Raw genomic sequence first — 17376 nt, forward strand, 5'->3', positions numbered from 1 at the left:
ACTTGACTTTTTTCCTAGTGTTTTCTTCATACATTCTTACACGTTTCCAGAATGCTCTGTGCTTTCAAAAGTGCAATCAACTTCTATTTCTATGAAGGTCATGGCGAACTTTGCCTGCAGTCAGTACTGAACTGATGGAGAGAGACGCCGCGGGCTGTCAGACACTCGGGCTTCTCTCTCGGGCCCAGCAACTGAGGCTCTGCAGATTGCTCTAAGATGTCCCAGCTGTGCCCAGTAGTTGGCGTTCTCTTCACCATCTCAGTGTACCAGATCCTAGGCTGTGCTCACAGAAGACTTGGATTTATCCTGTGAACACTTGGCCTCGGTCTGTGTCACTTAGGTAAAATTATCATTTAGAGACTTAACTGATAATGCTCTTAATTTGACTCTGCCCAGCCGAGTGGCCGCATCTGTATTCAAGTATGCCTACCTCAGCTGAGAAGAGGTATGGAATACGCATCCCCAAGGACCTGGCCCGTGCGTGCGTGCGTGCGTGCGTGCGTGCGTGCGTGCGTGCGTGCATGCGTGTGTGTGTGTGTGTGTGTGTGTGTGTGTGTGTGTGTGTGTGAGTTGCAGCACACATGTAGAGGTAAGAGGGTAACTGTGGGAATTGGTTCTCTTTGTCCACCACATGGTTTCCAGGTATCAAATTCAGGTCGTCAGGCTTGGTAGCAAGTGCTTTTACCCAGTGAGTTACCCACTGGCCCTGGCCACACTGTGTTCCCTCCACATCTCCCGTCTTCCTCATCTAGAAGCCTGTGTCTCACATGTGGCCTCTAAGCTGGAGATTCTTCCAAAGGCTGCCCTAACCCTGGAAGAGGAGAGATCCCCTAAGCATGGAACCTGCATCTGTAGCCAGAGCCTGCTGGGAACAGTGTCGAAGCCCCTAGCCTTCCTATATACTAGGAAGGAAAGGAGACACAGCTAAGCACACTGAAAGAACTGAGAGATGCTTGTGCTGGGCAGCTCATCCATCTTGATAACCAGTAAAGTGCAAAGCTCCTGACTGCTGGCAAGTGTTCCTCCTAAGCTCTGGGGCCTAGGAAGCATGCAAATGCCTTTTTTCTCCTCCATCCTCTTTTCTTTTTTTTAAGTAAGTGTAGCTCCCTGGAGTGCACTTACTCTGCAAATATGTACACAGCAAGACGTGAGAGATCACTTCTCTCTGTAATGGATGCCTTGTGTCCACGATATTTTCCTGAGCATTGTGCTAGGGTTTCTAATGCATGATTAATGTGTGTTTAGACAGTCATTGCCTAATCGGACTGCTTCACCTTAGGGAGGGTAGAGAGTACACAAGCAGACTTACACAGAAACACCATCACATCTGCAGAGCCATCTGACAGCTCCAGTGGTGTGCAAGGAATGATCCGCCGAGGCCCAGACGACGCCTGCGCAACCTTACGTGTTCCACGAAGCTGCAGACGGCTCCCAGAGACCCTGTTCTAGAAACGCTTCAAGTCTCCCGTGTGAGCGTCTACCAGCAAGGCTTCATGAGGACTGAGTCTTACCTGAAGGGAGCTCTCAATCCAGTGGGGATAATGAAGGCTAAGGGTGCCTGGAGACTGGTTTAGAAAAGTGAGGGGCAATGTAGGCCATTGAGAAAGGGGGCTCGTGTGAACCCTGAGTGTAAGAGGAAGGGAGGGAAAGGAGGAAGTAAGGGGCTTGCACTGACCCTGAGGATGCCGTGGAGCTTTGTGGGGGCCCTTCCCAGGACCCCAAGTGGCAAGCTTAGAGGCCCGTGACACACCTTGTGTGGGCCGTGCTGAGCTCTCTGCCTGTGGGTAGGTGAAGCCCTGACTCCCACATGCTGCTGCTTCTGTAAAGCGAAGTGTCCCATGAAAAGGTCCCAGATTTTTTTTACCCACCCACCCCCAGTGCAATTTGAGCCAAGAGACTAAGGTAGCAGACTGTGGACATTCTTAGCATTTCCCCCTCATCCACCGTTTGCAGCCTCTGGGGTCCTTAGAAGATCTGCCTGTGACTCATTGGAACCTGAACCTGTAGAGTGGGTCGTGCCTGAAAAATGGATGAGAACTTTTACTCTACAGGATGTTACTTGAGGGACCGTGTAGGCCTGTCCTTTTCTGAGAAGTCTTAGAGCTGGTTGCATATAAATCGACCCTAAAAATGGGAACCCGGCTTGGAATATCTATGTGGAGGGTATTGCTGTGTGTGAGTATTTATACACACTTTGAGAAAAGTCCCCCTTCCTTCTGGAAACTGTTTTAGAAGTTACACTCACAATTGCTCCATGATTCAGACACCAAGTTACTGAAATGTTCCCCTCAAGGAGAGTTTGACATTCAGTGGAGATTTTAATATCACAGAGTGAACTTGTCAAAAATTCAAACAGATTTTTAACCCTTTGACGCGTTTACATTTGAAAGGATTTTTTTTTCCTCTCCATTGCTTAAAAATAAGGGTGAGTGGGCTGGAGAGATGGCTCAGAGGTTAAGAGCATTGCCTGCTCTACCAAAGGTCCTGAGTTCAATTCCCAGCAACCACATGGTGGCTCACAACCATCTGTAATAGGGTCTGGTACCCTCCTCTGGCCTGCAGGCTTACACACAGACAGACTATTGTATACATAATAAATAAATATTTTAAAAAAATAAGGGTGAATGGTAAAACTAACACTGATGCCCCTCAGGGGTTCTGATGTACCCTAACACATTTTCCAGGCAGCCGCCAGCTATTCCTACAGTACCTTTGCAGCCCCCTTAACCTAGTCGACATTGGGAACCGCCTTATGACACGGTGATGATGTATTCAGGTCTGTGGTCAGCCGGCTCAGTCACTTACTGGGAACGTCATCGTCTTTTCTATTCCTTCTCTTCCATCATGCAGTTCTTACAATAGCACCTGCCTCAGATGGATGCTGTAACAGTTGAGTTTTGCGTGCACCACGCTGGGCGCATAGTTAGCGCTCATCCGACCAGAGATGAGCTCTCTTCTTCTCTCCCACCCCTTGTCAGCACGTCCACCTTGGGGAGGAGAAGCCCAAGGATAGATAGCTATTTTAACATCGTTAGCACGGCCACTTGTCAGCTGTCACCTTCTAGGGTAGAGAGTTTTACATACTGGGGGAGTTTTAGGTGGAGAGGGGCTTGAGTTACCTGTTAACTTGCATGTGTTTCAGCTGCTTCTGCCTCAGTAATGAGTGAAATTGACCTTATGAGAAGCACAGCTTTTCTCTTCATGTGCACCTGTGCTCCCTTCCTGAGTGACCGTCCTCCCTCCTCGGACTGTCACGCCTCAGTCAGTGATGTAAATGATATCCCCTCCTCCATCTTTTTCCTGCATTCTTCTGTCTGTTTTTGTTGTTGTTATTGTTGTTGTTTCCAGGGGGGGGGGTTGTTTTTCGAGACATGGTTTCTCTCTGTAACTCTGGCTGTCATGGAACTGCTCTGTAAGCCAGGCTGGTCTTGAACTCAGAAATCTGCCTGCCTCTGCTTCCCTAGTACTGGGATTAAAGGCATGCACCACCACGTCCAGTTTTCTTTCTGTTTTTAATAACTCTCCAGTCCTTGAAATTTCCCTAAAACCAGTGTCTTACCTAAGATTTTTTATTGCTGTGAAGAGACACCAGGACCACAGCAATTCTCATAAAAGAAGACATTTCGCTAGAACTGGTTGACAGTTCAGAGGTTCAGTCCCTTATCATCGTGGCGGCAACATGGTGGCACGCAGACAGACTTAGTGCTGGAGAGGGAGCTGGAAGTTCTACATCTTGATCTGCAGGCAGCAGGAAGTGAACTGGCTTGAGCTTCTAAGACCTGAAAGCCCACCCACTAGTGACTTACCGCCTCCAACAAAGCCACACCTCCTCCAACAAAGCCTCACCTACCTAATAGTGCCACTCCCTATGGGCCTGTGGGGGCATTTTCTTTCAGACCACCGCAGCCAGAGATCATAAAAACCATGCTTTTAAAATCAAATTTAGAGCTAGGTGTGATGGCAGGCATCTTTAATCCCAGCACTCTGGAGGCAGAGGTAGGTGGGTCTCTGGGAATCTGTGGCCAGCTTCACTTCATAGTGAGTTCACACAGAGAGACTGGGTCTTTTAAAAAAATTAATTAAAATAAAATTTAAAATTCCAAATGGATTTTTCTTTTGTAAATTTTTTTCTATAAACAATTTACAGTGCATAAATCATATAGGAAGACAGTTTTAAATGTCAGGGTTTTTTTGTCTAACTGAAGTTTATCAGAGTGAAATTGAGATCATAGCCTCTGAATATGTGGAGCTGGAAACAAAATATACTTGAAAAATTCTGAATCCACGCACGGGCTTTTGTAATCTTCCAAAAGTATGCTTCCTAGCTAGTATTCTTCACATACATTCTCAGAACCAGTGTAAATACCCACCAGCCAGTCCTAGGTAATGTTAGCTAAAAGTAAAGCATTTAAGGTTTCATACTTTAGGACTGTCATAAAATGAAACCAGTCACTTAGATATGACCATTTGTCAAGCCATGTTCCAACTGTCAACTTGACACAGCCTAGAGTCACCTAAGAAAGGAGACACCTTTGAAGGATCGTCCAGATCAGACTGGCCTATGGGCATGTTTGTGGGGATTGTCTTAATTGATGTAGGAGGGCCCAGCCTACTGTGGGCAGCCCCATTCCCCAGGCAGGTGGTCCTGGACTGTATTAAACAGCTAGCTGAACCTGAACTGTCCAGCAAGCCAGCAAGTAGCATTCCTCTGTGGTTTCTGCTTCAAGTTCCTGCCCTGACTTCCTTCAGTGATGAACCACAACCTGGAAGTGTAAGCTGAAATAAGCCCTTTACCCACTAAGTTGCTTTTGGTCGTGGTGCTTGTCATAACAATAGAAGGCAAGTTAGAACAAGTAACAACTTTAAGTGGAGTCACTTCTACAGGTAGAAGAAGGGTTTCTTTTCCCATTGGACCAAGCTGACAGGCTATTCAGGGAATTTAAGAGCTTATACATTTCTAGCTGATGAGGAAACAGAGAAGAGTGGTTTAGTGTTGGAAATTGTGTTACTCAAGGTTTAAAGACTGAATTGCCTGTAGGACTTCCAACGTAGCTGCCTTAATTAACTTCGGTAAATGAATTAACCAAGCCAGCATTTGGAGTGTGTCTATCTTTAAAATGAGCTTGGGGTATTTGAGGAACGGGCAGGATGCTGTGAGACTACTTTGTAGGAGAAGGAGGTTAAGAGAGCAAGATGAAGTCTGAGATCACTTCTGTCTGCGGATCCCCACAAGCCAGCACTTAGCGGGACCCCTCCCTTCAACCACTGCACCCCCAAAGCCTCCCCTCCTGAGCACACAGCACGATCCAGATTCCTCTCCTAGTACACCCAGACCTCTTTGCCATGGTTTTGAAGCAGTTTACATTAATATAGTAGAATTGCCACAGAGGCCGTGTGTTGGGGTAGAAACAGATGAACGTCCTCATCTGGAAAATGGAAACACTTAGAGATAATGTGTGTAAATTAAATGCCTGGCACATAGAGCTCAGATCCTGCCATCTTTAAGCGTGCTTCCCTTCCTATATTATTTCTACATTATGGGAATTCATAAAGGTGACAGGAGAAACGGTGAGATCATAGGCACGTATGGTCGTGCTGCACTTGAGGACACACACACTCGTGCTGAGGGGAGAACGATGCCATGGAGACACTGCTCTGTAAGGCTGCCCTGATCATAGGGAGCAGAAACAGATACACAGCCACAAACTCTGCCTCTAAGAACGAGAACAGCGTGGGCAAGGATGCTTAAGGTAAGGCACTTGCTGCCAAGCCTGATAACCTGAGTTCAGTCCCCAAGACCACGTGGTATAGGGAGGACAGGCGTTGTCCTCTGACCTCCACATGGGTGCCGTGGCACACATGCATGCACACACATATAAATAAATGTAATAAAGAAAACATTTTTTAAAAGAACAGCCTGGTGTAGTAATATATACCTGGAATTCCATCCCTGGAATGTGGAAGCAGGAAGATCAGGAGTTCAAGGTCATCCTCAACTACATCCCAGGCCAGCCTGGGCTACATGAAGCCCTCTCAAAAAGTCACTGATGATGATGATGATGGTGATGGTGATGATGATGATGATGGTGATGATGATGATGGTGATGATGATGGTGATGATGATGGTGATAATGATGATGATGGTGATGGTGATGGTGATGATGGTGGTGGTGATGGTGATGATGGTGATGGTGATGATGGTGGTGGTGGTGGTGGTGGTGATGGTGGTGATGATGATGATGGTGGTGGTGGTGGTGATGCTGATGATGGGAACTGGAGAGCATTGAGAGAGTAGAGGAGGAGAGAGTCCGCAGAGGAAGGGTGACCTTGGGAAAGATATGTAAGAGGAGGAAGCTTTGCTCTGTCTGCCGTAACCCATGGTCAGTGTCATAAGAAGTCGTCATTGTCCACTCCAGCACATCCGAAGTGCAAGCCTTGGCTGTGGCTTCACCCTGTTGCACGGTTTTTTCTACTAGTTTATTTACAGTGAGTGGAGAGTGGGAGCGTGGCCGCCATTAAAATGGGCTCAGGTATCCCGTATCCACCCATTTGGAAAGATGTTCTCGTGTAATAGGAAAAACCAGTGTCCTTATTCTTTAGTGACGACCCGAGTGGTCTTCACTCGCCCCCTCCACTTACAACTGACTGTGGCTTTGGCATTTGTTTAATACTCTTCCTAGTTCTTTGTATTCAGGGGCAAAATCATTTCTCCAGTGACATCCAACATTTTAACAAAGGCGATTTCTGCTTTCTGTAATGACCAAGAATTTTGTGTGGAAGCCAACTTAGCCACCGATGACAATACAGATCGATAAAATATGAAAACCACCTCACCCGGATCTGTCTTGCTCGTCTGGGTTTAACAGAAAGGCAGAAACTGAAGCTGGGTCTGTCCTTGGAAGGAAGAGGTGGCAGGAACCAGTTTCCCATTTGTGGCTACTGGCTTACAGACATACCCTGTCTGGTCATATAGGGAGCGAAATAAAATGCAGTTTCTGTCAAACCCATAGAGACCAAACTTAGAGACAACTGCAACAGCTGAGAAGTGGGGGAAGATCCTGCTGGGGGAAGGCAGGCAGAGGACCCTCGAGGTCCGTGTACAAATTCTGCCTAGATCCCTAAGCTGACCCCTGATACACACTTGAGATGGGCTCCCACCTTAGCTGTATGAAGAATTTAAATATCAGTAGAGCTAATATGCACATATAAGAAACCATTAAATAACACAAGACCACATTTAGTGCCAAAAGGACCTCTATTCATAGTACACGCTATAGGAAATAAGTCAAGATATATATTTAGGGACTACTAAAATAACACGAGAAAATAGCCCTGGCCCTTAAGGCATTCATAGAGTTTAAGAGCTCAAATAGTGACCTAGAACCAAACAGGATACTGCCAATGACAGAATAATATACAGATAAAGGAAAAATAATTCTGGTGAGAGTCAGTACCATATGCCTAAATGTTTGTAAAAACAGTTAAAAACTCTGGGTCTACTTAACACATGCACATAGATACATGGCCTTTTTTGTGGTACTGGGAAGCAAACCTAGGACCTCACATGTCCTAGGCAAACATTCAGTTATATCCCCAGCCCCAATCCATAGTAGTAAGGCCCTCTTTTTTGTGGAGCACTGTTATTCATAAATATGTACTGTATGTCTTCACTAATGCCTAATTATTCATGAATAATTTATATTTTTACCATAAATATAAAATCACTGAAAGTAACAAACACTTCATTTCATTATAAGTAGTTCTGCCCATTGTTCCAGATGAGTAAAGTATTTGAAGGGAAAATGCATCTCAGATTTCCAACAAAAATGTTTCCTAAAGTAAAGCCACTCCATTAAGCAAGCCTAAATTTAGACTATCAAAGTCCCGTGGACTCTGGAAAGCGCGTAGTTGGATCTCATGAGTCTTGAGTGGCTGCAGTTGGAAGTGTTCGCGGCTCAGCAGGAGCCTTTGTACTAGATTGCTGTGTGAGGGGGTGGGGGCGTTTGTCTAGAGACTCTGGTCCTTAAGGCCTTCAGTTCAGAGTTCAGTTGGACTTCCATATTCTTCATACACTCTTAAATCACAAATCCTTGGCAGCTGTAATTTGTAAAACTCCATCAGTGAATAGATAAATACGTGTGACCACATTTCCCAGTGTCCCTTAGCTAATGAAATCGGAAATGGATTTGGGGGAAATTCAACATAAAAGTGAGGACAGCACACAGCTTCTGTGGCTGATCTGTCAGCGCACGAGCGCCGGCAGTCCTCTCTAACACACTTCTTTTTCTCGTTGTGTTATGTCGAGACAGATTCCCACTCCCCGTGGAGCCCTGCCAGGACTTGACCTTCGTTCTCCTTCCTCAGTCCCGAGTGCTGGGATTCAGGAGTGCACCGCCACAGCCGGCTTTTTAATCCAGCCGCTGACTACCAGGAGGCAATGCTTCCTGCACAGAGAGCTCTGTTTAGTGTGAAAACGTTTGGTCACTAACCCACAGAAGGTTATCATTGAGACTCCCACTTGGTTTTCAGTCCTGTTTGTCATTCTGAGAAAAGCAAACTTAGAATTGTATTTGTTTGATATAATTCATTACACTCGTGCATGTGTGTGCTCATGTGTGTATATGCGCATGTGTGTTACTCAGGATAAGTATACATGTGTGTAGTGTATGTGTGTGTGTATGTTACTCAGGATCTGTGTGTGTATGTGTGCTACTCAGAATCAGACCCAGGGCCTTGTAAATGCTAGGTAAGTACGCCTCCTCTGAGCTACAAGACCAGTCTTTGATTTACTACATTAAAAATAATAACCTGGATATGGTGGCACACCTTTAATCCCAGTACCTGGGAGGCAGAGGCAGGAGGATCTCTGTGAGTTTGAGACCGGCCTGGTCTACACATTAAGTTTCAAGCCAACCAAGGCTATATAGTGAGGCCTTACTCTGCTACATAGAAATGTCTAGGTCTCTATTTACATAAACATGGTTTCTGTGCTTTGATAATTAGCTGCAATATTAGTAACTTCAAGAAGGAAATGTGTTCTAGCAAACACTTTTTCAAAGATAGGACTTGGCAAAACAGTGTGCTCTAAAAATAAGTCAATGATCTAAGAAATCTTAATTATTTCCTTAATTAAGTCGGTATTCAATGACCCATTCATCAAAGTCTTTGTGCTAATGCTCAGTTTAAAGATGTTTTCTCAACCTGTTCTCGCAGCCTCCTTGCAGAGGAAATTGTTCTCTGTTCCTGACTCTTCTGTAACTCCCTTCTCAGTGAATACTCTGTGTTCTGCTGTCTGGGTATGTCTCTATCCATACAGCTCATATCCTCATTGAAAGTATCCCACTGCCTATAATTCACATAAGTCTCTAAAAGTAACTGGTTAAAATCCTTCCACCCATTCCCGTCACTGGCAGTGAGTGATCAAGGCACACGTCATCCTCCACCACCTCACCCTTGTCTACCCCTCCAAACTGATCTGCCATAGGGCCTCGTTGTCTCTTAACATTTAGCTTAAATTCTCAGAACATGCCCTGCCTTTGATGTGCTGTTCCCTATGCTTCAGAGTCCATCCACTCTGAAGCCAACAGGTTCCTGTGCCTTCTCGGTGCTCAGCCTCCTTTGTGGGTTCCATTAGGTGACATTACTCCTCCTCCGTACTTCCATCCCATTGTAACTTGAAAGAGAGTCTTCCCTTGCCCGAAAATACGATTGGTCCTCTGTTCAGTGGAAAATCGAGGGAATGGTCCCGTCAGCCCTCATCGCTAGAGACTATCTGGCAGAAAGACAGAATTCTCCCTGGAGTCTGATGGTGTCTGTGGTGCACTTCAGAGGCTGCCCCAGACCTCAGCCTGTCCACCTGACATCTTACTGGTTTGAGGTCACTGCTCTTCTAAGAATCTTTGACAAGTTAAAAAGAGCTTAGCGCAACTCAGCAGCGTCTCTCGGCTACGGCTTGATAACTTTGGCCCAGGCAGGCAGTGCTGAAGGTGAGCGAGATGTGCGGGTGTGGATGAGGGTTAAGAACAAACCTTGGAGGGTAACTGTATGTTTTTATTTGGGTTCATCTTCTTATTGTCTTCTCAAGGATCACGAATTATAGGCTTGGTGTCCTTTAATTATGGCTAGAAACCGATTATGAGTGAGTACAAAAACTGTGAATCAACCTACCTCAGGATCCAGCCATACCACTCTAAGACATATGCCAAAAAGATGCTCAATCATACTATAAAGACATTTGTTCAACTAAAAAAAAAAAAGAACAAACCTTGGGGTGCGTGAAGGATTGTGTACAGCTCCGTGTTAATCTGCCCTCTCGGCTCCCAGACTGCGAGATTTGGGACTGGTAACAACTAATATCTATTTGCAATAATTTAAATTTGTTTTGTTTTGAAAACTTCTCCCTGCCAGAAAAGCTGGAGAGATGGCTGCACAATTAAAGGTATATGCTGCTTTCTCAGGTGACCTCAATTTGGCTCACAGCATTCACACAGGAAAGCTCACAGCCACCAATAACTCCAGCTCCAGGGGAGCCTGCGCCCTCTTCTGGCCTCCAGAAGAAACTGCCCTCATATGTACATATTCTCTCTCTCTCTCTCTCTCTCTCTCTCTCTCTCTCTCTCTCTCTCTCTCTCTCTCTCTGGAGATATATATATATATATCACATGTCTTTTAAAAAGTAAGCAATTTTGCTTCAAATGCTGCACATTTCTTGGTTTAAAATCCTCAAGCACTTTTGCCTGAATAACTGGGCTTTGGTTTTTTTTTTTGGGGGGGGGGTAGGTTTGTGCGTTTGTGATGGTTAATACTGACTGTCAACTTGACAGGGTCTAGAATTCTAGAATCACCAAAGAGAATGTCTGTGAGGGAAATCCTAGATTACATAACTGAAATGGGAAGGCCTACCCTAAATAAAGGGGGTGCCATTCCAAGGCGTGGGATTCTAACCAAATAAGAGGAAGGAGAAAGCTGAGTACCACATTCATCCATTTCCTGACTGGGGATAGTGTGCCCAGCTGCCTCGGCCCCTGTCACCGTGCTTGCCTTCCCTTGCTTATGTGGTTGGCAGGAATGTTTGCCACAGGAAGGAGAGCGGTGGCTGATGCACTGCCTTCACAGAGAAGCCCAGTGTCTTCCTGCTTCCAGCAAAAATGGTTCTGACCAGTTGACGTGGGTCAGTAGAGTCTGGGTTCAAAGGAGTCAACAAGTTCATAAAGGAATTCAGTAAGTAGCTGTGTATGTGCGTGTATGTTTAGAGACGCAGCCACAGTCAGAACTGTAAAGCCAGCTCAGCTGCGTGGACAGACAGCACTATAGTTTGCCTCTACGGGCCATTTGAAGAGCTTAAGGATGCGTGGTCACTATTAGAGACCTGTGTCTTGGGACAGTGTGGGCTCCGATTTGAGCCCCACATGCTGGCTGTATACTCCCAGGCATTTTACTTTGCTAAGCCTCAGTTTCCCCTTTATAAAATGGAATTAATAGAAACCTTCCTTGTGAAATTGTTAACATTAAAAATAATGCTTACCAAATAATAATACTTACAGAATGCTTTTCATATATTTGTCTCCTATGATAAGGTAGTAACATGGTGGACTTTGTTTCACCCACAATCCCCTAGTGACTGCTCAAGGAGAATACGTAAAAGGCCTGTTTTCTTGATTTAATGCAGAACAGCCAAAGGGCCACTCCAGGACCAGGGCTCTCCAAGGTACAGCCAGGTCAGCAACTTAGCATCTCTCTGGTCCCCTAGCATCCTTTCTCTCCCTTCTATGGACATTGATTCCAAGAATACTTCTTTCAAGGTAAACTTGGTCTCAGAATCTCTTTCCAAAGCAACCTGATCTGTAACTGATAACAGTGCAGGTATGCAGTGCTGACTGTGACAGGTAACAGTGCAGGTGTGCAGTGCTGACTGTGACAGGTCACAGTGCAGGTGTGCAGTGCTGTGACAGGTAAAAGTGCAGGCGTGCAGTGCTGACTGTAACTGGTAACAGTGCGGGTGTGCAGTGCTGACTGTAACTGGTAACAGTGCAGGTGTGCAGTGCTGACTGTGACAGGTCACAGTGCAGGTGTGCGGCGCTGACTGTGACAGGTCACAGTGCAGGTGTGCAGTGCTGACTGTGACAGGTCACAGTGCAGGTGTGCAGTGCTGACTCTGACAGGTCACAGTGCAGGTATGCAGTGCAGTGCTGACTGTAACTGGTAACAGTGCGGGTGTGCAGTGCTGACTGTAACTGGTAACAGTACGGGTGTGCAGTGCTGACTGTAACTGGTAACAGTACAGGTGTGCAGTGCTGACTGTGACAGGTCACAGTGCAGGTATGCAGTGCAGTGCTGTGACAGGTAAAAGTGCAGGCGTGCAGTGCTGACTGTAACTGGTAACAGTGCGGGTGTGCACTGCTGACTGTAACTGGTAATAGTACAGGTGTGCAGCGCTGACTGTGACAGGTCACAGTGCAGGCGTGCGGCGCTGACTGTGACAGGTCACAGTGCAGGCGTGCGGCGCTGACTGTGACAGGTCACAGTGCAGGCGTGCGGCGCTGACTGTGACAGGTCACAGTGCAGGTGTGCGGCGCTAGGTTGTCATTACTCTCCTGTTGATGTGAGATGGCTTGGCCCTCAAGACCCTGTGTGCCTGACCAGGTGTCAGGAATGTGCTTGAGAACGTTGAATGAAACATAAAGGGGAAGTCCCAAGCAACAAATGCAACTTTCCCATTAAAAGACATTTGTCTGGTGACACCTTTAATCCAGTACTCGGGAGGCAGAGGCAGACAGATAGATCTCTGTGAGTTCAAGGGCAGCTTGGCCTACAGAGTGGTTCCAGGACGACCAGGGTGGTTACATGGAGAAGCCCTGTCTCAAAAAACTAAAAAGAAAAAAAAATGACATTTGCCTATCTGAGAATTACAAGTATCCTAACGCCAGTCCACATGAGGCTAGAAGTGTTTTTGCTATTCTTACGAAAATAGCTTGGCTATAAGGTTTACTTCAATATAGTTGAGCAAGTGTAGTGATTAGTCTTTTCCAATGTTGGACTTTTAATAACCTCTCAATGGCAAGGGCCCAGTTCAAGGCCTTTCTGGAAGCAGAGCTGTTCTCCTTGCCTGTGCAATTATTCTGAAGCTCAGCTTGAATCCAGGCATCATTCCAGTTCAGAGGAACTCAGTGGCATTTAGGCTAGACCCTCTCCTCTCCCACCCCAGCCGTTGTACTCAGCACCCCCCAAGTCTACTTTGCTTTAACTGTATGGAATCCCGTGTGTGGTGGTTTGAATGAGAATGGCCCCCCGTAGGCTCATATGTTTGAATGTTTTAGCCCCAGTGACGGGGAGCTGGGTGGGAAGGATTAGGAGGTGTGGCCTTGTTGGAGTGGGAGTGGCCTTGCTGGAGGAGGTGTGTCACTGGGAGTGGGCTTTGAGGTTTCAGAAACCCCATACCAGGTCCAGACTCTCTCAATGCCATGTCTGCCTGCTTCCTGGCATGATAATAGTGTGTTAGCCCTCTGAAACCGTAAGCCAGCCACCAGTTAAATGCTTTCTTTTATAAGAGTCACCTTGGCCATGGTGTCTCTTCACAGCAACAGGACAGTGGCGGAGACACTGTGTTAATCTCTAGGGTTAAGTCAGATTTGATTTGTACAGGGATAACATCTCCCAAAACCGCCTTTCACCAGCTTGCCCTTTCTCTGTCCTTTCTTACACTGATTTTACCAGATCCAGGAGGAGGTAGCTCATCCAGAAAGATCAGCTATTGCCAATTAGCCTGGCCCAGTTTTCTTATTAACTAATCAAAAAAAACTTCCTGAAGATCATGTGTGCAAGGGCCTAGACTGTGACCTGTGCTGGAACTCACTGGGTACCAGACTTCATGTCTCTCAGAGAAAGGTGGACACAAATACAATAAGGCCAGCAGCAGCCCCCTGGCACCCTGAGTGTCATGAGACCAAAGAGAAGCTCACTTTCCCCAAGTAACTTCTGCAGATCTCGAAACCCTGTATCTGCGTAAGCCTGTGGTCGTTTAGAGCCTTGCTCGAGGAAGCCCTCAGAACCCAACAGTTGAGCGTTTTTCCCAGCGGTTTCCAGTCACCCTATGGCCTTGATATAACGTCACGTTCAGTGGGCAGCAGGCAGTGGCAGACATGGTCAGTGGTGACATCTCATCGGGGCTTGCTAGGCGGGCCTGAGCAGACCTGGAGTCACAGAGTTTGCAGGCTTGCTGGACGTTGCAGAGATGACATGATTGTGCCAGTGACCTTGCTGGACAGGGGCTTTGGCACTCACCCCGCTGCCCAGCCAGGCTCCTCTACCTGCTCTCTGTGAAGGCTGGGTCGTGGGTATACCTGGAGCTCCGAAGACCGAGTCATCCTGCCCCCTCCTCTAATGCATATTAGGAGATACGTGGTCAGGCCCAAGAGTTATTTATGGATGGGAGACACCTCTTGTGCCTTGTACTGTTTTATATCTGTCACATGAAATGATTAGACCCCCTGCAGGATAGGAGTGCCACATAATAGTGCTCACGGCCTTGGGCCTGCTATAGAGGCAGTTTCTAGATTTGAATAAACTTTGCTTAATTGTTCTTTCTGTTTACTTTGAGCAATGGCCCTGAGGTTTTGTTTTTTGTTCTCAATTACATAACCTAGTAATAAATATCTTCAACATCTACATTGTTAAAGCTACTCAAGCGTGATATCTCATGCCTGGAGCTGGAGAACGATCAGGAGTTTGAGGCAAGCCTGGATTGCATAAAGCCCTAACTCCAAAAAAAATCAATTAATTAAAATTAATTTTAAAACAAACCTTTTTAAAGTAGATAAACATAGAATATGATAACTGTTATCACCTAACAGAATCAGAGGCTCTAGGCATGTTCATGGAACATGAGATTATTTAGGCCATGGGAAACAGACACAGAGGGAAAATGACCTATCCAACATGCTTCCTCTCCTTACATCACGTGGGCTTCATCCCATGCTTGCCCACCATTGAACTCACAGGGCTGGATTCCCTGCTGTGGACCTGCCCTGCCCTTCCCCAAAGCGGGATGGTTGGATCCTCTCCCGGGAAGCAGGTGGAGAAAGAAAGGAGAGACTGGACACAATGCTAAGACAGCAGGAGAACTGGGGAGCCTTGAGGAGGCCGATGTAGGCGGGAAGCAGAGGGCTGGGCCCCACCTCCATCTTCACCTCCTAGAAACCAGAGTCCAGAGACCAGGACACGTGTTCTGGAACAGACTCCCTGCTACAGCTGGGCGGGGGAAGGGCAAGCCCATCCTGTGAATTGGGTGACACCTGCAGTCTTTGCCCTCTGATGGCCAAGCTCATAGCAAACGCGCAATGAGTTAAACAGGGTTTTCACGCTCTGTGTGCACATATGTGTCTGTGACCTTGGCTAGTTCTCTGACCTGAACAAGGATTGCCAACAGGGTTTCCGTGGCATGAACCAAGTGTATGAACCTACCTAGATCAGTGTGCCATAATGAGAATCACCCCAGCTCTTGGTGTTTTCACGTATAGTGGTGGTTGAGGCAAAGGGACTTCTGTGTGTATTAAGGGTAAGTGAGAACAATACACTTTGCTCCACTCACGTGTCTCATCCTGCGAAGGCAAGCTAATGTGTTGGTTCCTCTATGACATACAAACCCTTCACACAGCATCCGTGCGCAGACCCCAGACGCACAGACCCTGACACTGGCCGGGAAACTGGGGAACCCTCGGTCTTCAGAAAGCTTAAATGTAAGCTGGAATAGTGGCCAAAAGCTGTCCCACCCCGGGTGCCTGTCATTTCCCATCCAGGCCTCGAAGAACAACTTGTTCAGGTCTGGCCTTTTCTGTGACGCCCTTTATGTGGCGTTTTCCTATGCCTGGACTCTGGCACTTTGGAATCACAGGGCCCTTTTTCTACAATCCCTCCATCTTACTCCCCCTTCTCCCTCCATCTTACCCCTTCTCTGAGAACCCATAAAGGTTCTCATTTAACCCCATGTGGCCCAGAATGGAGAAAGTCATGGTTACTCATACTCATGAAGCCTCATTTAGTTTGGACTTCAGGATGGAGAAAGTGGAGGTTCATGAGTGGGCTGTCAACATGCTGCTTCCCCACCAGGGTGCACCATGCCTGACGCCATCCAGGATTGGTTACAATGAAGTGCTCTTCTGCCCCAGGCTGTTTATTATGAGGCAGAAAACACAATTAACCTTAAGTGGTTTGGGTCACTGGCCCAGGCTTTCTTTCTCCTTGCTGACTCTGTTCCCTTGTGAAAGAGTAGTCAAAACAGAGACCCAGAACCAGGCATGCCGAGGAGCAAAACCATCTGTGTTCCTCCCATCCTCGGCTGTCTGGGGGGACGGGTGCTTGGAGGCTCACGAATCATCCTGTGCACCACACACAGAGAATAAATGCCTTCACTTCCATGCGCCATTGCTTTCAATATGTGTGTGCTGTTATGAGTCATAAAATACAGAGTTACTTCTGAATGAGTATTTATTAAGTTACTATGACCCAATAGCATCTTTGGGAAGAGACTACCCTCTGGGGGAGCTGGGGACAGGGGCTTGGGCGCTCTGCTTGGCCTTGTCCTGAAGCTAAACAGGCTCAGGCTTGGAGCTCTGGCTTAGCGACTGAATGGCAATCACCTCTTAGCACAGCTGCCTGTTTCTCCTGGGTAAGCAGTGACACAGCATTTGTCTCACGCTTTTCCCTACCCCAGGTTTCTAGCCACTAGAATTCAGGCTAGCTGCTCACGAGGCAGTAACTACAGTGGCGCGAATAACGTTGGTAGAGGACGAAAGCACCACACCCTGCCAGCGGCTTCTTCTCTTCCATTCCAGCTGCTCCAAGGGAAATACTAGCATAGGTCATGCTGCACAGGCTGAGTTGAACACATTTTCTCCCCCACCCCATCCCCAGAGGACTTTAATTAGGATAGTAAGCCCGTATTCCGCAGCAGCAACAAGGAAGGAGTGAACAGCGGATGAATTCAAGAGTTCTCATATCTCTGTGATAGGAAGTTGTTGACTTTCTCCCGGGTGCTAAAAGCCTCCAAATGCCAGAGAATCTGTGAAACAGCACACTGTGAAAGACACTTATGGGCATACACTCCCTTCATATCCACATGCAATTCATAAATCATCCTTATAATCATAAAAACAAAATCAAAAGCGAGCTATCACAGTGAGCTTCAGAGTCCATGTGTGCATGTACACACACACACACGCACACAATACACAGATGTACTCATACATACATGCACACACATTCACCCTAAAGAGTTGCACACAAATACCTATGTGTGCACGCACATGCACATACCACTCATGCCACACACCCATACAAGTCACCCTGAAGAGTGTGCATTTCTCAACGGAGCTTTCTTTC

At 46.8% G+C, this 17376-nt stretch overlaps 1 protein-coding gene across 3 annotated transcripts in view; it reads left to right on the top strand.

The window, feature by feature from the left end:
* The window catches only part of Frmd5 (FERM domain containing 5), a 273211-nt gene that overhangs the window by 202694 nt on the left and 53141 nt on the right, over window positions 1-17376 (top strand). The window lies entirely within an intron of this gene.

Source organism: Arvicola amphibius, chromosome 5 (genome assembly GCF_903992535.2).
Source record: "Arvicola amphibius chromosome 5, mArvAmp1.2, whole genome shotgun sequence".
In the NCBI taxonomy this organism is placed as follows: Eukaryota; Metazoa; Chordata; class Mammalia; order Rodentia; family Cricetidae; genus Arvicola; species Arvicola amphibius.